The sequence below is a fragment of the Mirounga leonina genome, unplaced genomic scaffold (assembly GCF_011800145.1).
Source record: "Mirounga leonina isolate KUSES-001 unplaced genomic scaffold, KU_Mleo_1.0 Mir_151, whole genome shotgun sequence".
NCBI lineage: Eukaryota > Metazoa > Chordata > Mammalia > Carnivora > Phocidae > Mirounga > Mirounga leonina.
In genome coordinates this window covers 110,967,949-110,992,925 of record NW_023270377.1, presented here as the reverse complement: position 1 = coordinate 110,992,925, position 24,977 = coordinate 110,967,949, and the positions used below count along the sequence as shown (strand labels likewise).

Sequence of the window (24,977 nt, the reverse complement as noted above, 5' to 3'; positions counted from 1 at the left end):
GGGTCCTGGGATCGAGCCTCACATCGGGCTCCCTGCTCTGTGGGGAGCCTGCTTCTCCCTCTCCTCCCCACTTGTGCTCTCTCTCACACTATCTCTGTCTCTCTCTCTCAAATAAATAAAATCTAAAAAAAAAAAAAAATTAAAAAAAATTGAGAGGTTAACAGGACAATGGCACTGTTTTCTGTTCACTATCTAGCTGCAGGCAAAGTTTTTGAGAGTACAAAATTTTTGGATTGGTTTTGGTTCAGCACATAGGGTTGAACATAGGGATCTACTTCCCTTCCCCTCCAAAGCCTATTTAGGTAAAAGAAAAAGTATTTTTTTTTTTTTTTTTTAGTATTTATTTTTTTTAAGTAGGCTTCATGCCCAGCATAAAGTCCGATGTGGGGTCCCAACTCATGACCCCAAGATCAAGACCTCAGCTGAGATCAAGTGTCAGATGCTCAACCAACTGAGCCACCCAGGCACCCTCCAAAAAAAGTATTTTTAAAAAAATGAATCCTGAATAGTCCTGGAAAACAAGTTAAGGGTATTGTCAGTTAACCAGACTCTTAGAGACAATTGAGCATGATAGAAAGCAACTGGGGTTGGAGCCTTCTGACTCAAGATGGCAGACCAAGAACACACTTTGGTCTTCTCTTCTCTCCTTAGACTTCTATGAAATAGATAGTGGGTGTTTAAAAATAATAAGCAACACAGCAAACTGAAGCAGTAGTGGAGGCTGTGGTGGGTGGGGGAGGAGAGGGACTCACTTTCATGTGGATGGTTTAAAAAGGCAGAGCAGGTGTGAGGTGAGGAGGGGGAAGGGTGGTGAGAAATAGGCCTGTAAACAGGGACAGTGACAGCAAGGCTGCCTGTGCCACAGCTGTGCCCCATCTCTCTTCCTCATTCTTGTGTGAATGGACAGTTTCATGTTTATAGTGGGCAAAAACACAACTGCTCTCCTCCAAAGAAATGGGCTCAACTATCTGAAGAAAGCTAACGCTCTTCAGTAGATGTTGAGCGCAAGTAGAGTCAAATTTAAATATGCAAAAACTCATTATTTCCTACCCAATAAAGAAAGTTTTAGAATTTCCTTCTAGGAAGAGCAAAGGTGCAGCGAGCAGAGTGGAAGAGCTTCCTAGTCCTGGACTAGACTTGGCTTTGGCTTGACCAAAGAGCCAAGTCTGTTTCTCACTAGGATTCTCATTCCAAATCATGGGGTGTGGCATGGAGAGGCACAACATATTATTTCATGTCCTATTAATTTTTTTAAAATTTATTTATTTTAAATGATTTTTAAAAGATTTACTTATTTCTTTGAGAGAGTGAGAGCATGAGCAGTGGGGAGGGGGAGGGGCAGTGGGAGAGGGAGAAGTGAGAGGGAGAAGCAGATTCCCCAGCTGACCCTGGGATCACAACCTGAGCTGAAGGTAGAAGCTTAACCGACTGAGCCACCAGGCGCCCTTATTTATTTATTTTAGTAATCTCTACACCCAACATGGGGCTTGAACTCACAGCCATGAGATCACAAGTCACATGCTCTACTGAATGAGCCAGCCAAGGACCCAATGTCCTATTTAGATTTTCTTTTTTAACCACAAAAATCTTACACTTTCTTTTATCAATTTCAGTACTTGTAATTGGGGCAAAGGGAGCAGGGTTAATCAGCATATAATTTGGTTTGATTGAGTTGAGGACCACAAATTCTATGGAGCCAATGGAGCCAGGGAACTGATGAATGCAGAGTCCCCGTGTAGCTCCTTGAAACCCCATTTCAATTCTAGACCAGAAGCCACATACTCAGTTATGGCAGATGTGGGGCTGGAAATTAGGTGTTCTTACACGCAGTCGGCCTTCTTCCTCCTGTACTTTTCTTGTCAGCAAACTTGGACAGAAAGCCAATTTTGCTGGGCACTGCTCCTTGTGAGAGTGCCCTGCAACCATCCTCCGATCCAAATGCATCAATGGGTCAGGTGGCAGCAAGTTGGGATCAAAATGACTTGGGTGATTTACGAGCATGTCAGAACACTCCAGAGAAGATTTTCATTTACCTCCATTTATGGAATCCCAGGAGTCCAGGATGATTAGGATCTGAATGTTGCTGTTCTTCATATCACCAGTGACTGGCACACTATGATTTTTCAATTCATATTTATTGAATTGTGTTTATAACTATGCACAAGTTATGGTGCTGGTGAGTGTTTATGAACTTTGCCACCTATGGTAAAATAGTTTATTAATAGCCTAAGAGAACTATTTTGACCTGAATTCGTGTTAAAGAGATTGGAGAATTAAAAAAAAAGAAAAGAAAAGAAAGCCAATTTTACTAAACCACAAAACTTACTAGGAGATATTTCCTGCTCCAGCTCCTGGAACATCTACATAAACCAAACTGGATTCAAATATTACTTTTTTGTGGGACACCTGGGAGGCTCAATTGGTTAAGTGGCCAACTCTTGATCTCAGCTCAGGTCTTGATTTCAGGGTTGTGAGTTCAAGCACTGTGTTGGGCTCCATGCTAGGCGTGGAGCCTACTTTAAAAAAAAAAATACACACACACACACACACACATTACTTTTTTCCTATTGTCTATGTGATTTTAAAATTATGTGTTAAGTGATTAATTGAAGAAAATTTGGAAAATATAGAAAAGAATGAAGAAGAAATAAGTCATCCATAGACCCATCACTTGAAGACAATGTTTGTGTATTTTTGAACACTCCAAATCCAAGCCCTGAAAGATACCTAAAACTAACACAGAAGATAGGGCTAGCCTTATTGCTTTACTGAGAGAGAGTCAGGAACTTCAGTGATGGCACAGTTTGCTCAAGCTCATCCTTGGGTGGTGGGACCAGGAAGAATTCTAGATGACTCCAATCTCTGAACTCTTTGTTGACTAAGTCATGCTATTTTGCAAAAGATTAGATTGGAAGACATCACAGTATGCCCCATCCTGAATTTCTTCTCAGAGAGGAGCTGGGCAGGAGCTCTTACCATCAGAGTCTGGAGTTTTGAAGCCCATTAACCACAGGCCTTCCCAAAGTTTTTTTTTTTTTTTTTTTTAATGTGTGTGTGTGTGTGTGTGTGTGTAGAGAGAGAGAGAAAGATAGAGAGTGAAAGTTTACATGTAGATGTTAAAAATGAGAAAGCAGGGGCGCCTGGGTGGCTCAGTCGTTAAGCATCTGCCTTCGGCTCAGGTCATGATCTCAGGGTCCTGGGATCGAGCCCCGCATCGGGCTCCCTGCTCCACAGGAAGCCTGCTTCTCCCTCTCCCCCTCCCCCTGCTTGTGTTCCCTCTCTCGCTGTGTCTCTCTGTCAAATAAATAAATAAAATCCTTAAAAAAAAAAAAATGAGAAAGCAGTCTCAAAATGGAGTCACTTGTGCTAAATTCCACACTAGCTAAAAAAGATTTAATGCCTAATCTAATTGTAGTTGCAACCTCCCAGGAATAACCTTTAACCAGACAACATGGAATTGTCTGGTAAGCATAATGAGATAATCTTCTTGATAGACCCCTTTTGATCTCTTTAGGAAGGCTGTCTTGCCTGAAACAATGCATTCTTTGCCAATAATTTTCTTTTCCTATCCTCTTTCCACCTTTAAAAACTTTTCATTTTCTATAGCTCATTGGAGCTCCTTGCTAGATGTGATGCTGCCCGATTCATGAATCGCTGAATAAAATCAATTTGATCTTTAAATTTACTCAGTTAAATGTTTGCTATTTATCACAGAAAAGGAAACAAACCTTAAGTGTACAGCTCGATAAGTATTTACAGAATTCACCTTTCAGGAGTAGGGTTGTGGGAGGTTCCCTCAGGCTACTTCCCAGGAAGGGTCCCTACCCTGAGCCCAGATGCACCACAGGGGCTTAAAGGCATCTTAAAAGTTTAGCAGTAAAGATCACTAACATTTCCCTTTTTCCCTCTATTGTCTTCTTTTTTTTTTAATAAACTTTTTTATTTTGGAATAATTTTATCTTTTTTTTTAAAGATTTTATTTATTTATTTGATATAGAGAGCACAAGTAGGCAGAGCAGCAGGCAGAGGGAGAGGAGAAGCAGGCTCCACGCTGAGCAGGCAGCCCGATGGAGGGCTCCATCCCAGGACCCTGGGATCAGGACCTAAGGCAGACGCTTTACTGACTGAGCCACCTAGGTGCCCCTGGAATAATTTTAAATCTGCGGAAAAGTTAGTATACTTTTCATTCAGTTTCCCATAATGTTTACATCTTACATAATCATGGTGCAATTATCAAAACTAAAAATTACTAGTAATTCTTATTATTATTTAAAATTTTTTAAAGATTTTATTTACTTATTTGTCAGAGAGAGAGAGCACAAGCAGAGGGAGAAACAGGCTTCCCGCTGAGCAGGGAGCCCGATGCAGGACTCAATCCCGGGACTCCAGGATCATGACCTGAGCCGAAGGCAGTTGTTTAACCAACTGAGCCACCCAGGCGCCCCACTAGTAATTATTATAATCAAAATCAAAAGTTTATTTGGAATTTACCAATTTTTTCACTAACATCCTTTTTTTCTGTTCCAGGATTCCATCCCATTGATCCCCCATTGCCTCTGACAGTTTCTCAGTCTTTCCTTGTTTCTCATGACCTTTATAGTTTTGAGGAGTACTGGTGAGGTAATTTGTGGAATATCCATCAATTAGGATTTGTCTGATGTTTTTCTCATGGTTAGATTGGGATTATAATTTTTGGGGGAGGAAGACCACAGGAAAAGTGACCTTTTCATTACATCACGTCAAGGGTAAATATTATCAACATGACTTACCATGGCTGATGTCATTCTTGATCACATGGTTGAGTAGTGTTTGTCAGGTTCCTCCACTGTAAAGTTATTTTTCCCTTTCTCACACTCTTTGGGAGGAAGTAATTATGCAGATTCAGGGGTGTTTGGGTGGAGATTAATACCCCCTCTGGACTGGGTATGATATTAGAATTCCTCTATAAAAAAGACTTCTCTCTTCTCCCCATTAATTTAACCATTTACTTACAAAAGAATGGACTCTATTATATATATATATATTTTAAGATTTTATTTATTTATTTGACAAGGACACAGCGAGAGAGGGAACACAGGCAGGGGGAGCGGGAGAGGGAGGAGCAGGCTTCCCGCGGAGCAGGAGCCTGATGCAGGGCTCGATCCCAGGACCCTGGGATCATGACCTGAGCCAAAGGCAGACGCTTAATGACTGAGCCACCCAGGCGCCCCTATTATATTTGTTTTATACTCCAAGTTATAATTTAATACTACATAATTTATTTTGGTGCTCAAATTGTTCCAGATTTGGCCATGGGGAGCTCTTCCAGGTTGACTCCTGTGTCCTTCGACAGGCCTCCATGATTTTATTCTTTGAGCATTTTTTACTTCTGGAGCTATACCAAGCTCCAGACTCCGGTTGTACTTTCCCTGCCACAGCTCTAGAACCACTCTTTTCTCTAAACAGCCCTGGCTTCTCTTATTGGAGGATGGTATTTGGACGAAGACCAGAGTGCAAACGATTCCCTTTCAGTTGAAAATGAAGTAGAGTTGAGGATGCCTCAGGACCCTGCCCTCCCTCCTACGACGACCTCCGACGCAGCCCCCGCGACTATTCCAGGCATGCCCCGCGCGACCGAGCGCATGCGCGCCGGGGCGGTGTGACGCTGGACATCGGCCCGGACGCAGGCGTGAGGCAGTCGGAGCCGAGGAACCCCAGCGGCGTCCCTGCGCTCCAGTGCCTTGCTTCGGTGCTCCGCGGCGGCGCCTCGAGAGTTCGCAGGTAAATGTGTCGGTCCGGTCCGGGTGACGCCAGGCCCCCTTCTGCTCCCCATCCCCCAGATTTGATTCCTCTGGAGCTTTTCCTAGAGCCGCCCAGCCCCGCACCCCTCCGAGAAGATCCCCTCTCGACCCGCGTCCCGCCCCTCTCCAGCGTCGGTCCCTGTAGAGCCTCGGTTAGAGTCGCCCCGCTCCGCGCGCCCTCCCCTTCCCGGGTGTAGGTCCCTGCAGAACTTCCCGTACTGCCGCTCAGCCCCGCACCCCTCTGAGAGGACCCCCCCTTCCAGCCCGCGGCCCGCCCCTCCCTGGCTTAGATCCCAGCCACCTCTAGCGCGGTCCACTCCGCGCCCATCGGAGGCGACCCCCCTCCCCCAGCCCTCCTCCTTTCTTCCCTTCCTGGTGTTGGCTCCACCAGAGCCTCCGCTAGAGCCCTCGAGCTCCGAGCGCCCTCCTCTTCCCCGGTGTTGGACGCTCCAGAGCCTTCTTCCCTAGAGCCCACCCCGCGCCGCTCGGAGCGGACCCCCTCGGCTTCGGCCAGGCTAGAGCGGCCCAGCTCCAAGCCGCTCTGGAGGCACTGTCCTCGGCCCGCGTCGCCTCCCCTCCCTGGTGCCGGCCCCTCCAGAGCCGCCCAACCCCGCACCCCTCGGAGAGGACCCCCTCCTCCGGGTCAGCGTCCCTCCGTCCCAGGGTCCTGTGGAGCCTCCTCTAGCGCCACCCACTCGGCGCCCCTCTGAGGCGATCCCCGGCCCACTCCCCTTCTCCCCTCTCTGGTGTCCGCCGCTCCAGAGCCTCCCTTAGAGCCGCCCAGCCCCGCCCGATCTCCTTCTGCTGCCCCCTTCCCGCAGGTGCTCCCCGCGAGCCCGCCACCTTTCCGCACGCATGGGTCTCCCAGTGCCTGGTCTCTGCCCTTGCCCGCACTGAGATCGCACTCTCCTTAGGAATCCGGAGCGGCATTGAAGCTGTGGACTCGCGGGTGCGCCCGGCCTCCCGCTTCGTTTCACTTACTCTTGGCTTTGTGGTGGTTAAGACTTTTGGTTGTACATTATCTTTTTTCACGTTTGATCCTTTCACTCAGCCAGATCGGGAACTCCGGAGCCCACGGTTTTTATTTTGTGTCGCAAAGAGTTTTTTGTTTTTATCTCAAATGTAGAGTAATTTACAAAGAAGAGGCTTCATAAAAATGAACGAATAGTAAGTTCCTGTTTTTCAGGGTGGGTGGAGGGAATGAGGTGTGACAGTCATACTGTCAAGAAATCTAGAGGAACGTGGTTAATTCCCAACGCCATTGACTCCTGGCCCCTGAGAATCTTTCTTTTTTTGAGTGCCTCTTCTGACTAGGACAGGGTGGAGCCACTGCTTGAGGCAGGAGTGTTTAAATTGAAAGGGAGGAAAGTTCCTCGGTCTCGTGGTCTTTGAGGAAACCATTGCGAGCGCAGGAAGTGAGTTGTCTTAAGTCACAAGGGGAATTAGGGCCTAAGCGGGGATTGTCAGCTGACTTACGGCCGTCATTTTTTGTCGAACAAATCAATGACCAAAATATATGTGATTGGGCAGCCGGACTGTCTTAAGGGCCAGCCTGTACATGGGAATGAGAATGCCTGGGGCATTACTTTTTGCGTTAGTGATTTCTGTACTTGACTCCTCCTGCCCCTCCCCAACATACTAATCTCTGAGGGCAGGAATCCAAAATGTTGCAGGATGGTCTTGGCAGACAATATAGTGTTCAGTAAATGTTTACTAAAGGAGGCTGCGGAAAGGAACTCAGAACCTGACAGAGGTTCTTCACTAGCATATTTTTAATTGCGTTGGCACATTCTGTAGGCAATATTCCTAATAATCTCAAGGACTGAATTTATGAAATGTGTACACATTTTGTGTGTGTGTGTGTACATCATTCTATAGAATGAACAGATACCATTCTTGGTGTGATGGTCGTATTATTCCTCTGGAAGATAGAGGGTTTTTCTGATTCCCTCTAGAAACTTTGCTATGCTTCCCAGCTTGCCACCCTACATTAATATTTGGTTTCTTTCTCCTTAACTCTGCCTTTTTTTCTTTCTTACTAGATGTCTGAAGAAATTAAAAATTATTAGTGTCTGTAACTATGAAAAACTGCAGAGAGTAAAATAAACTATTAAACATGTTACAAAAAGTGGTTTAGTTATGATTTATTGGTTGTATGTTTGCTTCTGAATTTGATCATGGGGACAGAAAGTTGAACTTTCTTGCCTGTCCAGTGTGTCTGCCCTTTGATGAGTGCTTGTATTAGGCTTGTTATCAAGAAATGGTTGCTACCCGGCAATGGCCAGTGCTACATACGAACTGACCTCTAAATGATGATGGGTCACCCAGTTCTTGTCCCCTGTATTTAGAGACGCTTGGGAATTCTTGTTGCCTTTACAGTATCATTCTTTTTTTTTTAAAGATTTTATTTAAAGATTTATTTATTTGAGAGAGAGAGTGTGTGTGTGTGTGTGTGTTCCTACGGTGAGGAAGGGCAGAGGAAGAGAATCTTCAAGCCGACTTTGAGCTAAGTGCACAGCCCAAGGCGGGACTCAGTCTCACACCCCATTAGATCATGACCTGAGCCGAAACCAAGAGTTGGTCACTTAACTGACTGAGCCATCTAGGCACCCCTAAAGATTTTACTTTTAAGTAATCTCTACACCCAGTGTGGGGCACAAACTCACAATCCCGAGATCAAGAGTGTCATGCTCTACTGACGAAGCCAGCCAGGTGCCCCTGCATTATCATTTTTGAAGAACAGAGTTTTCCTCCCTTTCATAAGGTAGTAACTTTTACAGTTAAAGTACAGAGAGGGCTAGCCAGAGGAACGAGGGTATTGTGAATGAGTCAGTTGTAGACAACCCTGAATTGCTGTTCTTAGAACAAAATAGTAATGTAATTATAGCTGTTCTCTGTTTTGGAGAGCCTCCTAAGGGGCTCTTTGGGCATATTGCCTCAGTTAATTCTTACACTAACCTTATAAGATAACTAGTAATGTCCTGTTGTATAGGTAAGAAAAGTGAGGCTTGGGAGGTTTGGTATTGTGCTCAAAGTCATACCAGTTAGTAAAAGGTAGTAAAAGGAATCTGTTGCCAGATTCCAAAGGCAATATTCTTTCTACCTGTTAAATTGATCTCTTTTGGATTCAGTGTTACGTTTTGTTTTTAAAAATTTATTTTATTTTAGAGAGAGAGTGAGCATGCACTCACAAAGGCGGGGAGGGCTGGAGGGAAAGGGAGAGAGAATGTCAAGCAGACTCCATGCTGAGTGCAGAGCCCCACATGGGCTCAATCTCATGACCCTGGTGAGATTAGGACTTGAGCCGAAACCAAGAGTTGGGATGCTTAACCAACTGAGCCACCCAGGCACCCCTGGATTTAGTGTTTTTGAAATGATTTCAGTTCACATTTAAAATAATTTGAATTGCTGAATATGATTTATATTTGAAAACTTCCTATAGGTTTACTGGCATGTGAGTAATGTGGGTATTTTTCAACTAGTTAGTTTGCTGGTGTTTTATTCTTTAGAGACCACCAGCAGGACTTTTATCTGATGAGTTTTAGTTTATGCAATAGATCTTGCTCCAGGATATAAATAGTGAAATGTTGAAATAAATTGTGAAGTGATGTGGAATTCAGCAAGGAAAGCAAAGAAATATTCCTGTTCCTTAAGAGATGGATTTGGTTATGTACTGGGAGGTCTTTTATTTGTTTTTTGCTTTTACTTTAAGTGTATATGTGTTCAAATTTTGACCTTCAAGGGCATCTTAATTTATTAAATCTTCTAAGCCATTTGAGAAGCATCCTAATGTGCTTCTGTCTCCTGGAATGTTTTGGGCAAATTTTGTCAGGTGAGGAAGTAATAGTGATAACAGTAATAATTGCTGTGTGAGCAGCTCCCATTTCTTGAGTTTTAGTAAATGTAAGGCACTATGCCAAACACATGTTATTTCACCCAGTTTTCCAAATATCTGTCAAGTAGGTGTTGGCATTCTCATTGTATAGATCAAGAAACTAAGGCTTGGAAAAGTTAAGTAACTTGCCCAAGGTTATTTATTTACTTATTTATTTCCCAACCCTGCCCCTCTTGCCCAAGTTTATTTATAAGTCGGTGAGTCAGGATTTGAACATGGGTCATCTGCTTTTGTCTCTGCTGTTGGTATCTTTTGTCTTTGTGATTTATGCCTTGTTTTCCCCTTAACTCGTTTAAGTTCCATTTCAGGAGGGAACAGAGTTAGTTGTTTGTGCTCCTTATAATCCATCATTAATGTTGAAAATAGCAAAGCAGTCACCAGCATGGGTGATCTTGACATTATTGGTATATCTTTTGTCTTGGATCCTCATTTTAGTATTACTGTTGTGTCTTCTATGAAAATAATTCTCCTGTGAATTTCAGTGTTTAGTGATAAGAAATATGGATTTTACATATCTATGTAATATTTCTGTTTAACACGGAGGGAAAAATGAAAAGATGGATGTTTAAAGTCTGCCTTTTGTTTGTTTGTTTCCCCCCTCTGAGCACTGTTTCCAGGTAATCTCAAGGCAGGGCAGGCTAGCAGGATCTGGGATCAGAAATTGGGCTAGGCTGATGAGTAGGGTACCTCTTTTAGGCAGTGGCATGTGAGTGCTCTGTAAGGCTGAGGGCAAGTAGGCTGAGTGATAATGTCCCTTCCTCCTCTGCTTTGTGGTCAGGATTCAGGAGCCTGGCAGGGTACAGACTCTAAATAGAAAGATGTACCTGCGGTCCAGTTTAGGTGAGGTGGGTCATTTAAGGAGCAGTTGATGGCAGCTGCTTATTTAAGGACTTGTTGCCCGTGGTGTATCTTATTTATAGGACCTTGGTGTATCTTATGTGGAGGGTCTGTATTGTGTTACATGTTGCTTATGGGTTGGGAGTCAGAGGCAAGGGTTCTCTTGCTTTAGAGGCTGAGACTAAGGCTGATGAGGCAATAAGCTTCATGTGGTGGTCATGATACCAAAGTGATGCCTGACAGAAGAGGCTATTAGCACAAAGGACACACATCTCTTTAGTGGGGATAAAGAACTTATTTTCCTGCATTCAGATGAGGGCCCACCTTGCAGTCTCTGCTAAGATGGCAAAATACCCTGGCTTTAGTCCCCCAAGAAGATGTGCTGTCATGGATGATATTGCCCAATTAGAGTGAAGATCTCACAGGGGGCTTTAGGAGGCTTTTATTATCATGGGGCTTTAATCTTTTCTTGGTTTCTTTTGACTTTTCTGGAGACTGGCTTGTAAGTGCCTGCTCAGCAAGTGCAAGTAGTCAAACTCAGTGTATTTCTGAGGGTGTGAGTCCAAGGTTCGTTTCCTGAACATCCTTCTTCCCAGCAGCCTATACTGGTTCAAAGCCTATACCTCTAGTCTTCTCTACTGTGTAAGTTTTGTACACTTGAGTTGTTGCAAATGGCAAGATTTCATTCTTTTTGATGGCTTAGTAATATTCCATTATAGATATCTTCACACACACATACACACTACATCTTCTTTATCCATTCAACTGTCGGCTCTTTCCTCAGTTTGGCTGAAGTGGACATTGCTGCTATAAACGTTGGGGTGCATGTACCCGTTCGAATCACTGTTTGTATCCTTTGGATAAATACCTAGTGGTGCAATTGCTAGGTTGTAGGATAGCTCTGTTTTTAACTTTTTGAGGAACCTCCATACTGTTTTCCAGAGTTGGCTACACCAGCTTGAATTCCCACCAACAATGTAAAGAGGGTTCCCCTTTCTCCACATCCTCACCAGCATCTATTGTTTCCTGACTTCTTCATTTTAGCCATTCTGACTCGTGTGAGGTCGTATCTCATTGTGGTTTTGATTTGTATTTCCCTGATGCCGGGTGATGTTGAGCATTTTTTCATGTGTCTGTTAGCCATTTGTGTGTGTCTTCTTTGGAGAAGTGTCTATTCATGTCTTCTGCCCATTTCTTGACTGGATTTGTTGTTTTTTGGGTGTTGAGTTTGAGAAGTTCATAGATTTTGGATACTAGCCCTTTATCTGATAGGTCATTTGCGAGTATCTTCTCTCAGGCTATGGGTTGCCTTTTAGTTTTGTTGATTGGTTTCCTTTGCTGTGCAAAAGCTTTTTGTTCTGATGAAGTCCCAATACTTTTTTTTTTTTTAAAGATTTTGTTTATTTATTTAGAAAGAGAGAGAGCAAGCCTGAGCTCTCATGCACCAGCATGAGCAGGGAGCGGCAGAGGGAGAGGGAGAAAGAATCTGAAGGAGACTCTGCACTAAGTGTGGAGCCCGACGTGGGGCTCGATCCCTGAACCTCTAGATCTTGACCTCAGCTGAAACCAAGAGTCAGATGCTTAACTGACTGAGCCACCCAGGCGCCCCACAATTTTATTTTTCCTTTGATTCCCTGGCATTTGGAGACCTATCTAGCAAGAAGTTGCTGCAGCCGAGGTCAAAGAGGTTGCTGCCTGTGTTCTCCTCAAGGATTTTGATGGATTCCTGTCTCACATTTAGGTCTTTCATCCATTTTGAGTCTATTTTTGTGTGTGGTGTAAGGAAATGGTCCAGGTTCATTCTTCTGCATGTGGCTGTCCAATTTTCCCAACACCATTTGTTGAAGAGACTGTCTTTTTTCCATTGGACATTCTTTCCTGCTTTGTCAAAGACTAGTTGACCATAGAGTTGAGGGACCATTTCTAGGTTTTCTATTCTGTTCCATTGAGCTATGTGTTTGTTTTTGTGCCAGTACCATACTGTTTGGATGATTACAGCTTTGTAATACAGCTTGAAGTCCAGAGTTGTGATGCCTCCAGCTTTGGTTTTCTTTTTCAGGTTTGCTTTAGGTATTTGGGGTCTTTTGTGGTTCCATATAAATTTTAGGATTGTTTGTTCCAACTCTGTGAAAAATGCTGATGGTATTTTTTTTTTTTTAAAGATTTTATTTATTTGAGAGAGAATGAGAGACAGAGAGCATGAGAGGGAGGAGGGTCAGAGGGAGAAGCAGACTCCCTGCCAAGCAGGGAGCCCGATGCGGGACTCGATCCCGGGACTCCAGGATCATGACCTGAGCCGAAGGCAGTCGCTTAACCAACTGAACCACCCAGGCGCCCATGCTGATGGTATTTTGATAAGGATTGCATTGAATGTGTAGATTGCTTTGGGCAGTATAGACATTTTAACAATATTTGTTCTTCCAATCCATGAGTGTGTAATGGTTTTCCATTTCTTTGTGTCTTCCTCAATTTCTTTCATAAGTGTTAAATTGTTTTCAGAGTACAGATCTTATACCTCTTTGGTTAGTTTTATTCCTAGGTATCTTACGGTTTTTGGTGCAATTGTAAATGGGATTGATTCTGTAATTTCTCTTTCTTCTTCTTCATTGTTAGTGTATAGAAGTGCAACTGACTTCTCTGTGTTGATTTTATATCCTGGCACTTTGCTGGATTTCTGTATTTGTTCTAGCAATTTTTGGGTTTCCGAGGTTATTATGTCATCTGCAAAGAGTGGAAGTTTGACTTCTTCTTTGCTGATTTGGATGCCTTTTATTTCTTTGTGTTGTCTGATTGTTGAGGCTAGGACTTCCAGTAGCATATTGAACAACAGTGTGAGTGGACATCCCTGTTCGTGACCTTAGGGGAAAACCTCTCAGTTCTTCCATATTGAGCATGATACTCACAGTGGGTCTTTCATATATGGCTTTTATGATGTTTAGGTGTGTTCCCTCTATCCCTACATGGTGGAGGGTTTTTATCAGGAAGGGATACTATATTTTGTCAAATGCTTTTTTTTCTGCATTAATTGAGAGGATCATATGGTTATTGTCCTTTCTTTTATTTATGTGATGTATCACATTGATTTTTGGATGTTGAACCATCCTTGCAGCCCAGGAATAAATCCATCCCACTTGGTCGTACTGAATAATCATTTTAATGTACTGTTGGATCTTATTGGCTAGTATCTTGGTCAGAATTTTGGCATCCATGTTCATCAGGGCTATTGGTCTGTTAATTCTCCTTTTTAGTGGGGTCTTTGGTTTTGGGATCAGGGTAATGCTGGCCTCATAAAATGAGTTTGGACATTTTCCTTCCATTTCTGTTTTCGGAAACAGCTTCAAAAGAATAGGTATTAATTTGTGTTTCAATGTTTGGTTGATTTCCCCTGGGAAGCCATTTGGCCCTGGACTCTTGTTTATTGGGAGATTTTTTTTTAAAAAAAATTTTTTATTGTTATGTTAATCACCATATATTACATCATTAGTTTTTGATGTAGTGTTCCATGATTCATTGTTTGTGCATAACACCTAGTGCTCCATGCAGAACGTGCCCTCTTTAATACCCATCACCAGGCTAACCCATCCTCCCACCTCCCTCCCCTCTAGAACCCTCAGTTTGTTTTTCAGAGTCCATAGTCTCTCATGGTTTGCCTTCCCCTCCGATTTACCCCGCTTCATTCTTCTTCTCCTGCTATTTTCTTATTTTTTTTTTCTTAACATATATTGCATTATTTGTTGCAGAGGTACAGATCTGTGATTCAAGTCTTGCACAATTCACAGCGCTTACCATAGCACATACCCTCCCCAGTGTCTATCACCCAGCCACCCCATCCCTCCCACCCCACCCCACACTCCAGCAACCCTCGGTTTGTTTCCTAGATTAAGAATTCCTCATATCAGTAAGGTCATATGATACATGTCTTTCTCTGATTGACTTATTTCGCTCAGCATAACACCCTCCAGTTCCATCCACGTTGTTGCAAGTGGCAAGATCTCATTTCTTTTGATGGCTGCATATTATTCCATTGTATATATATATACATCTTCTTTATCCATTCATCTGTCGATGGACATCTTGGCTCTTTCCACAGTTTGGCTATTGTGGACATTGCTGCTATAAACATCGGGGTGCACGTACCCCTTTGGATCCCTACATTTGTATCTTTGGGGTAAATACCCAGTAGTGCAATTGCTGGGTCATATGGTAGCTCTATTTTCAACTTTTTGAGGAACCTCCATACTGTTTTCCAGAGTGGTTGCACCAGCTTGCATTCCCACCAACAGTGTAGGAGGGTTCCCCTTTCTCCACATCCCTGCCAACATCTGTCTTTTCCTGACTTGTTAATTTTAGCCATTCTGACTGGTGTGAGGTGGTATCTCATTGAGGTTTTGATTTGGATTTCCCTGATGGCGAGCGATGTTGAGCACTTTTTCATGTGTCTGTTGGCCATTTGGATGTCTTCTTTGGAGAAGTGTCTATTCATGTCTTCTGCCCATTTCTTGATTGGATTCTTTGTTCTTTGGGTGTTCAGTTTGATAAGTTCTTCATAGATTTTGGATACTAGCCCTTTATCTGATACGTCATTTGCAAATATCTTCTCCCATTCTGTCAGTTGTCTTTTGGTTTTGTTGACCGTTTCTTTTGCTGTGCAAAAGCTTTTTATCTTGATGAAGTCCCAATAGTTCATTTTTGCCCTTGCTTCCCTTGCCTTTGGCACTGTTTCTAGGAAGAAGTTGTTGTGGCTGAGGTCGAAGAGGTTGCTGCCTGTGTTCTCTTTTAGGATTTTGATGGACTCCTGTCTCACATTTAGGGCTTTCAACCATTTGGAGTCTGTTTTTGTGTGTGGTGTAAGGAAATGGTCCAGTTTGATTCTTCTGCATGTGGTTGGCTGTCCAATTTTCCCAAAACCATTTGTTGAAGAGACAGTCTTCTTTCCATTGGACATTCTTTCCTGCTTTGTCAAGGATGAGTTGACCATAGAGTTGAGGGTCCATTTCTGGGCTCTTTATTCTGTTCCATTGATCTATGTGTCTGATTTTGTGCCAGTACCATACTGTCTTGATGATGATACCTTTGTAATAGAGCTTGAAGTCTGGAATTGTGATGCCACCAGCTTTGCTTTTCTTTTTTAACATTCCTCTGGCTATGCGGGGTCTTTTCTGGTTCCATATAAATTTTAGGATTATTTGTTCCATTTCTTTGAAAAAAGTGGATGGTATTTTCATGGGGATTGTATTGAATGTGTAGATTGCTCTAGGTAGCATTGACATCTTCACAATATTTGTTCTTCCAGTCCATGAGCATGGAACATTTTTCCATCTCTTTGTGTGTTTCTCAGTTTCTTTCATGAGTATTTTATAGTTTTCTGAGTACAGATCCTTTGCCTCTTTGGCTAGATTTATTCCTAGGTATCTTATGGTTTTGGGTGCAGTTGTAAATGGGATCGACTCCTTAATTTCTCTTTCTTCTGTCTTGTTGGTGTTTAGGAATGCCACTGATTTCTATGCATTGCTTTTATATCCTGCCACTACTGAATTCCTGTATGAGTTCTAGCAGTTTTGGGGTGGAGTCTTTGGGGTTTTCCACATAAAGTATCACATCATCTGCAAAGAGTGAGAGTTTGACTTCTTTGCCGATTTGGATGCCTTTGATTTCTTTTTGTTGTCTGATTGCTGTGGCTAGGACTTCTAATACTGTGTTGAATAGCAGTGATGATAGTGGACATCCCTGCTGCATTCGTGACCTTAGGGGGAAAGCTCTCAGTTTTTCCCCATTGAGAATGATATTCGCTGTAGGTTTTTCATAGATGGCTTTTATGATCTTGAGGTATGTACCCTCTATCCCTATACTCTGAAGAGTTTTGATCAAGAAAGGATGCTGTACTTTGTCAAATGCTTTTTCTGCATCTATTGAGAGGATCATATGATTCTTGTTCTTTCTTTTATTAATGTATTGTATCATGTTCATTGATTTGCGGATGTTGAACCAACCTTGCAGCTCAGGGATAAATCCCACTTGCTCGTGGTCAGTAATCCTTTTAATGTACTGTTGGATCCTATTGGCTAGTATTTTGGTGAGAATTTTTGCATCCATGTTCATCAAGGATATTGGTTTGTAATTCTCCTTTTTGATGGGGTCTTTGTCTGGTTTTGGGATCAATGTAAGGTGGCCTCATAAAATGAGTTTGGAAGTTTTCCTTCCATTTCTATTTTTGGAACAGTTTCAGAAGAATAGGTATTAATTCTTCAAATATTTGATAGAATTCCCCTGGGAAGACATTTGGCCCTGGGCTTTTGTTTGTTGGGAGATTTTTGATGACTGCTTCAATTTCCTTAGTGGTAATGGTCTGTGCAGGTTTTCTATTTCTTCCTGGTTCAGTTTTGGTAGTTGATACATCTCTAGGAATGTAACCATTGCTTCCAGGTTATCTAATTTGCTGGCATAGAGTTGCTCATAATATGTTCTTATAATTGTTTGTATTTCTTTGGTGTTGGTTGTGATCTCTCCTCTTTCATTCATGATTTTGTTGATTTGGGTCATTTCTCTTTTCTTTTTCTTTTTTTTTCTCTTTTCTTTTTGATAAGTCTGGCCAGGGGTTTATCAATATTGTTAATTCTATCAAAGAACCAGCTCCTAGTTTCGTTATCTGTTCTACTGTTCTTTTGGTTTCTATTTCATTGATTTCTGCTCTGATCTTTATTATTTCCCTTCTCCTGCTGCGTTTAGGCTTTATTTGCTGTTCTTTCTCCAGCTCCTTTAGGTGTAGGGTTAGGTTGTGTACTTGAGACCTTTCTTGTTTCTTGAGAAAGGCTTGTATTGCTATATACTTTCCTCTTAGGACTGCATTTGTTGCATCCCAAAGATTTTGAACAGTTGTGGTTTTATTTTCATTGGTTTCCATGAGTTTTTTTAATTCTTCCTTAATTTCCTGGTTGACCCATTCATTCTTTAGTAGGATGCTCTTTAGCCTCCATGTATTTGAGTTCTTTCCGACTTTCCTCTTGTGACTGAGTTCTAGTATCAAAGCATTGTGGTCTGAAAATAGGCAGGGAATGATCCCAGTCTTTTGGTACCGGTTGAGATCTGATTTATGACCTAGGATGTGATCAGTTCTGGAGAATGTTCCATGGGCACTAGAGAAGAACGTGTATTCCGTTGCTTTGGGATGGAATGATGGAATGAATATGTCTGTGAAGTCCATTTGGTCCAGGGTGTCATTTAAAGTCTTTATTTCCTTGTTGATCTTTTGCTTAGATGATCTGTCCATTTCAGTGTGGGGGGTGTTAGAGTCCCCCACTGTTATTGTATTATTGTCAATGTGTTTCTTTGCTTTTGTTATTAATTGTCTTATATAATTGGCTGCTCCCATGTTAGGGGCATATTTACAATTGTTAGATCTTGTTGTATAGACCCTTTAAGTAGGATATAGTATCCTTCCTCATCTCTTATTACAGTCTTGGGTTTAAAATCTAATTTCTCTGATATAAGGATTGCCACCGCAGCTTTCTTTTGGTGTCCATTAGCATGGTAAATGGTTTTCCACCCCCTCACTTTCAATATGGGGGTGTCTTTCGGTCTAAAATGAGTCTCTTGCAGACAGCATATCGATGGGTCTTGTTTTTTTATCCAATCTGATAGCCTGTGTCTTTTGACTGTGGCATTTAGCCCTTTTATGCCGGAGTCCAGCTCCAGCCGGGGTGGGTCTCTCATAGGAAAGGACATCGTCGGCGAATGAGGAGACAGAGACACAGGATCCGTTTGCAAGCATCTCCTCCTGATAGCCTCGGAGGAACTTTATATATATGTTAGGATATTTTTGTTTTCCAAATCTTAGATCATTTTCTTGATTACAGCCATAGCCTTCTTTCATTTTTCCTTTGTAATGATTAACATGACCTTTATTGATTTCTGCTTTATTGGCTTTCGCTAAAACCAAAAAACAGTACACAAAGAGAAAGCTGCTAGACAGAGCATGACTGTCTTCTTATTTTGTTCTATAGAAACTAATTCTTTGTGGAATTAGTTTCATTATGATTGCTTAGATAGGCGTAACTGAGTAGTCACTTTATCATGAAACCCCAGAAATATTCCCACAATTATAAAGATTGCCATAAATAAAATGAAAGAGAATAACAGGAGCCAGCCCAGAAATATTCCCACAATTATAACGATTGCCATGAACAAAATGAAAGAGAATAGTAGGAGCCAGCTCTGGAATCTCCTGTTTTCAGAATCGTCCCCCATACTTGGACTTTGTCAAAGAGCATGAGTAGCTTGGCTTGTGCCACATTTACATTCAGGGTAACTATTGAAAGATAGGAATTTAGTGCCATTGTATTGCCTGTAAGGTGACTGTTACTGTATATTGTCTGTGTTCCTTTCTGGTCTATGTTGCTTTTAGGCTCTCTCTTTGCTTAGAGGACCCCTTTCAAGATTTCTTGTAGGGCTGGTTTTGTGTTTGCAAATTCCTTTAGTTTTTGTTTGTCCTGGAAGCTTTTTATCTCTCCTTCTATTTTCAGTGACAGCCTAGCTGGATATAGTATTCTTGGCTGCATATTTTTCTCGTTTAGTGCTCTGAATATATCATGCCAGTCCTTTCTGGCCTGCCAGGTCTCTGTGGATAGGTCTGTTGCCAATCTAATGTTTCTACCATTGTAGGTTACATGTCTCTTCTCCCAAGCTGCTTTCAGGATTTTCTCTTTGTCTCTGAGACTCGTACGTTTTACTATTAGATGTTGGGGTGTTGACCTATTTTTATTGATTTTGAGAGGGGTTCTCTGTGCTTCCTGGATTTTGATGCCTGTTTCCTTCCCCAAATTAGGGAAGTTCTCTGCTATAATTTGCTCCATTAATCCTTCTGCCCCTCTCTCTCTTTCTTCTTCTGGTATCCCAATTATTCTAATGTTGTTTCGTCTTATGGTATCGCTTATCTCTCGAATTCTGCCTTCATGATCCAGTAGTTGTTTATCTCTCTTTTTCTCAGCTTCTTTATTTTCTATCCTTTGGTCTTCTATATTACTGATTCTCTCTTCTGCCTCATTTATCCTAGCAGTTAGCGCCCACATGTTTGATTGCACCTCATTAATAGCCTTTTTGATTTTGACTTGGTTAGGTTTTAGTTTTTATTTCTCCAGAAAGGGTTTCTCTAATAACTTCCATGTTTTTTTCAAGCCCAGCTAGTATCTTTAAAGTGATGATTCTGAATTGTAGATCCGACATTTTACTAATGTCCGTACTGAGTAGGTCCCTGGCAGTCGGTACTGCCTCTTGTTCTTTCTGTTGAGGTGATTTTTTCCATCTTGTCATTTTGTCCAGAGGAGACTAGATGAGTGAGAGAACAAAATGCTAACAGGGTAACAACTTCCCCAGAAAATATACTCTAAACAAATCAGAAAAGACCTGAAGCCGGGGGGAAAGAAAGGGAAAGAAAGAAAAAAGAAAAAAAAAGAAAAAGATAAAAAGAAACAAAAACAGAACAAAACAAAAAAAAAACAGTATATGATCAAATATGATTAGGCTTGTGCATAGATCAGTGCCACACATTAGATTTTTGGTGTATTTTGGTCTGTTAGAAGAAAGTGCCTCCCAAAATTTTAAAGAAAGAAAAACTTATATATGTACAAAAATGAGGGTTGATATGATGAAGGGATGGAATATGACTGTAAAGATGAAAATTATAAAAAATTTTATAGAAGGAATTGATAAGGAATTGTTTGAAAAAAGAAAGAAGAGGATTTTAAAAAAAAAGAAAAAGGAGAGAATGTGATCAGGCAGCAGAGTAGAACAAAACCATACACTAGAGATTTAGGGTATATTTTGATCTGTTAGAAGAAACTATCTCAAAATTTTAAAGAGAGAACAATTTATATATATACATGCCAAAAATAAGGGTAACTACTATGAAGGGATAGAATGAAATGAAAAATAAAATGAAAAATAAAAATGTTTTTTAAAAAAGGGATTGATAAGATGTTGGTTGAAAAGGGGAAAAAGAAAAATTGGGAAAAAGAATAATTAAAAAAAAAAGATAGTTAAAAAGATATATTAACTTTGAAAGACTAAAGACTCATGGTAAAAAAGCCATGGATTCTATGTGCAGTATTCCCCTAGTGATGGAGTTCTGCTCTTCTCATTGATCGGTAAACTTGGTCTTGGCTGGCTGTTCTTGCTGATCTTCTGGGGGAGGGGCCTGTTGCCCTGGTTCCCAGATGTCTTTGCGGGATGCGGAATTTCCCCTCCCTTGCGGGTCCGGGTTAAGTAATCTGCTCGGGTTTGCTCTCAGGAGCTTTTGTTCACTGAAAGCTTTCCGTACAGCTTTGGAGGCCAAGAGTGAAAATGGCGGCCTCCCAATCTCTGCCCTGGAGGAGCCGAGAACTTGGGGCCCCACTCCTCAGTGAGCCCCTAGAGAAAAGCAGTCAGTCACTCCTGTCTCCCCGGTCTCCGGCCGCACTCTGTGCTCACCCAGCCTGTGACTGAGCGTTTCTATCTCTGGCACCCGACCTCGTGTGGAGTCTCCAAACCCAGCAGATCCCTTCGGTGCACTTCCCGTGCACTCCTCCCGGGGGAGGAAGGGGAGTCTCCCCGGATCTGCCGCTTGTTGGGTCCTTCCTGGAGGAGCAGTGGCCCAACTGTGCCACGGGTCGCGGTTTATGGCAACCCTGAGCAGAGAGCCCGCATCTCAGCTCCGTCTCTGCAGCCGGCTTCCCTGCTCGGATACCTGGGAGCCCTGCCGCACCCAGGCACCCCTGGTCTTTCTGTGACCTCAAGGGTCCTGAGACCACAGAGTCCCACGAGGTTTCCACCCCCTGCTTAGCCACCAGTGTGAAGTTCCTCAGCGGAGCAGACTTCTAAAAGTTCCGATTTTGTGCTCTGCTGCTCTATCACTTGCGGGTATCAGCTGACGGTGGCCCCCTCCCCTGCCATCTATCCTCCCGAACGTCACCTCAGATTCACTTCTCCGCACGTCCTACCTTCCAGAAAGTGGTCGCTTTTCTGTTCAGAGAGTTGTTGCTATTCTTTTCTTTGATCTCCTATTGAGTTTGTAGGTGTTCAGAATGGTTTGATCCCTATCCCGCTGAATAACTGAGACCAGACGAAATCCAGGTCTCCTACTCCTCTGCCATCTTGCTCCACCCCCTCAGCAAGGTTTCTGCCCAGTGTGAGCTGCGCCTTCCAGGTGGACGAAGAGCTCTAACCCTATTGGGAGATTTTTGATGCCTGATTCAATTTCTTTGCTGTTTATAGGTCTGTTCAGGTTTTCTATTTCTTCCTGCTTCAGTTTTGGTAATTTATATGTTTGTAGGAATGCATCCATTTCTTCCAGAGTGCCTAATTTGTTGGCATTTAATTGCTCATAATATTCTCTTATAATTGTATGTATGTGGTGTTGGTTGAGATCTCTTTTATTCACAATTTTATTAATTTGGGTTCTTTCTCTTTTTGATGAGTCTGGCTAGGGGTTTATTGATCTTTTTTTTTTTTTTAAAGATTTTATTTATTTATTTGACAGAGATAGAGAGTGAGAGCAGGAACACAAGCAGGGGGAGTGGGAGAGGGAGAAGCAGGCTTCCCGCTGAGCAGGGAGCCCGACGTGGGACTCGATCCCAGGACCCTGGGATCATGACCTGAGCCGAAAGCAGATGCTTAACGACTGAGCCACCCAGGTGCCCCTGGGGTTTATTGATCTTATTAATTCTTTCAAAGAACTAACTCCTGGTTTCATTTTTTTTTTTTTAATTTCTGTATCATTGATTTCTGTTCTCATCTTTATTATTTCTCTTCTCCTGCTGGATTTAGGCTTTATTTGCTGTTCTTTTTCTAGCTCCTTTAGGTAGGTGTAAGGTTAGGTGTAAGGTTATTTGAGACTTTTCTTGTTTCTTGAGGAAGGCCTGTATTGCTATATCCTGTCCTCTTAAGACTGCCTTTGCTACATCCCAAAGGTTTTGGACTGTCGTGTTTTTATTTTCATTTGCTTCCATATATTTTTTAAGTCTTCTTTAATTTCCTGTTTGGCCCATTCATTCTTTAGTAGGATGTTCTTTAACCTCCATGTATTTTTTTTTCTTCTTTTTGCATTTTTTTCTCAAATGGCTTGGTATTGATTCCCAAACTGTTCTGATCCCTCATGTTGACATACCTTTGAACCTCAGGTACCCGAAAAGTAAAACTCAGGCTCCCAGCAAGTAAATTTCAAAGAGAATACAGGTACAGTATCTGGCAACTCAGATGTTGACGCATACAATTTGTAGATAATAGGAAATCTCTAGGTCCTTAAGGTTTTAGCTCGAACTCTCTTTTTAACTCTTATCTTCATGAGTGGTAGTGTTACTAATTTTATAGGTATGTAAAGTTGTTGGACTCAGGTTCTTAAAAGACCTTTGAATAAATGTAACTGTTCTTATCAGTGTTAACAGTTGTCTGACATTTTTGACTATTATGAATGACAGCAAATAGAGACAAGTTGATATCAAGAATCATAAAAGATGGGGCGCCTGGGTGGCTCAGTCGTTAAGTGTCTGCCTTCGGCTCATGTCACTCTCCCCGGGTCCTGGGATCGAGCCCCACATCAGACTTCGTGCTCCGCGGGAACCCTGCTTCTCCTCCCACTCACTCCCCCTGCTTGTGTTCCTCTCTTACTGTGTCTTCCTTTGTCAAATAAATAAATAAAATCTTTAAAAAAAGTCATAAAAGTTTATAAAAAATTAACACAGAAGTTCAGGAAACTCCTTTCTATTGCTCCACACTTTTACATAACCACCAACTGATCAAGTACCAGCGAATTTGTATGATAGCATTTCAGCCAGCTTTAATTGTATTATATTGTGACTTGGTAGCTCCCAAATACCTGCTAATAATTTTTTGGCGTATACCCAGATATTTTCTTTTCCACGTGAAATACAGATTGAGAATACACATTATTATGATGGTAGGATACTTTAGTATAATTATTCAGTTTTTGGCGTAAATGAATACGGTTTTATGTTCTGGGGGGTAATAACACTATTATAAAGATGTAATGCTGTCTACAACATTGCAAAACCCGTCTTTTTATTTTTAATATTTTTTAATATGGAAAGACTTCCAATTTTATTTTACACATTTTTGGTAATAGGAGTTAAGTAGATTCAGAGTAGAAGCAACAATCTTAACAGTCTATATTTCTTTTTTTTTTTTATTAACATAACGTATTATTTGTTTTAGGGTTACAGGTCTGTGATTCATCAGTCTTACACAATTCATAGCACTTCTCCCCAATGTCTATCACCCAGCCACCCCATCCTTCCCACCCCCCTCCACTCCAGCAACCCTCAGTTTATTTCCTGAGGTTAAGATTCTCTTATGGTTTGTCTCCTCCTCAGTTTCGTCTTGTTTCATTTTTCCCTCCCTTCTCCCTATGATCCTCTGTTTCGTTTCTCAAATTCCTTGTATCAGTGAGATCATATGATAATTGCCTTTCTCTGATTGACTTATTTCGCTTAGCATAATACCCTCTAGTTGCATCCACGTTGTTCTGAATATATCTCTGTTCTGAATATATCTGTGAAGTCCATCTGGCCCAGTGTGTCATTTAAAGCCTTTATCTCCTTGTTGATCTTGAGCTTAAATGATCTATCCATTTCAGTGAGGGGGAGGTGTTAAAGTCCCCTACTTTATTGTATTACTGTCGATATGTTTCTTTGATTTTGTTACTAATTGGCTTATATAATTGGCTGTTCGCAAGTTAGGGGCATAGATATTTAAAATTGTTAGATCTTCTTGTTGGATAAACCCTTTAAGTATGATGTAGTGTCCTTCCTCATCTCTCATTATACTCTTTGGTTTAAAATCTAATTGGATCTCAGGATTGCCACCCCAGCTTTCTTTTGATGTCCATTAGCATAGTAAATGTTTTTTCACCCCCCTCACTTTAAATCTGGAGGTGTCTTTGGGTCTAAAATGAGTCTCTTGCAGACAGCTTATCGATGGGTCTCGTTTTCTTTATCCAATCTGATACCCTGTGTCTTTTAATTGGGGCATTTAGCCCATTTACAGTCAGGGTAACTATTGAAAGATATGAATTTAGTGCCATTGTATTGCCTGTAAGGTGACTGTTGCTGTATATTGTCTGTGTTCCTTTCAGGTCTATGTTACTTTTTTGTTTTGTTTTGTTTTGTTTTATGTCTGCTATGTTAGTCACCATACAATACATCATTAGTTTTTGATGTAGTGATCCACGGTTCATTGTTTTCGTATAATACTAGTGCTCCATGGAGTACATGCCCTCCTTAATACCCATCATCGGGCTAACCCATCACCCCACCATCCTCCCCTCTAATACCCTCAGTTTGTTTCTCAGAGTCCGTAGTCTCTCATGGTTCATCTCTCCCTCCGATTTCCCCCCTTCATTTTTCCCTTCTCCTAATATCCTCCATGCTACTCCTTATGTTCCATAAATAAGTGAAACCATATGATAATTGACGTTCTCT

At 41.8% G+C, this 24,977-nt stretch overlaps 1 protein-coding gene across 3 annotated transcripts in view; it reads left to right on the top strand.

The window, feature by feature from the left end:
* The first annotated feature begins 5,622 nt into the window (after positions 1–5,622).
* Positions 5,623–24,977, top strand: part of PLEKHB2 (pleckstrin homology domain containing B2) — a 77,754-nt gene continuing 58,399 nt past the window's right edge. For all 3 annotated transcript variants that reach the window (XM_035008305.1, XM_035008304.1, XM_035008302.1), the window contains exon 1: positions 5,623–5,760. The gene's annotated coding sequence lies outside the window, so the exon portion shown is untranslated. The remainder of the gene's footprint in view (positions 5,761–24,977) is intronic.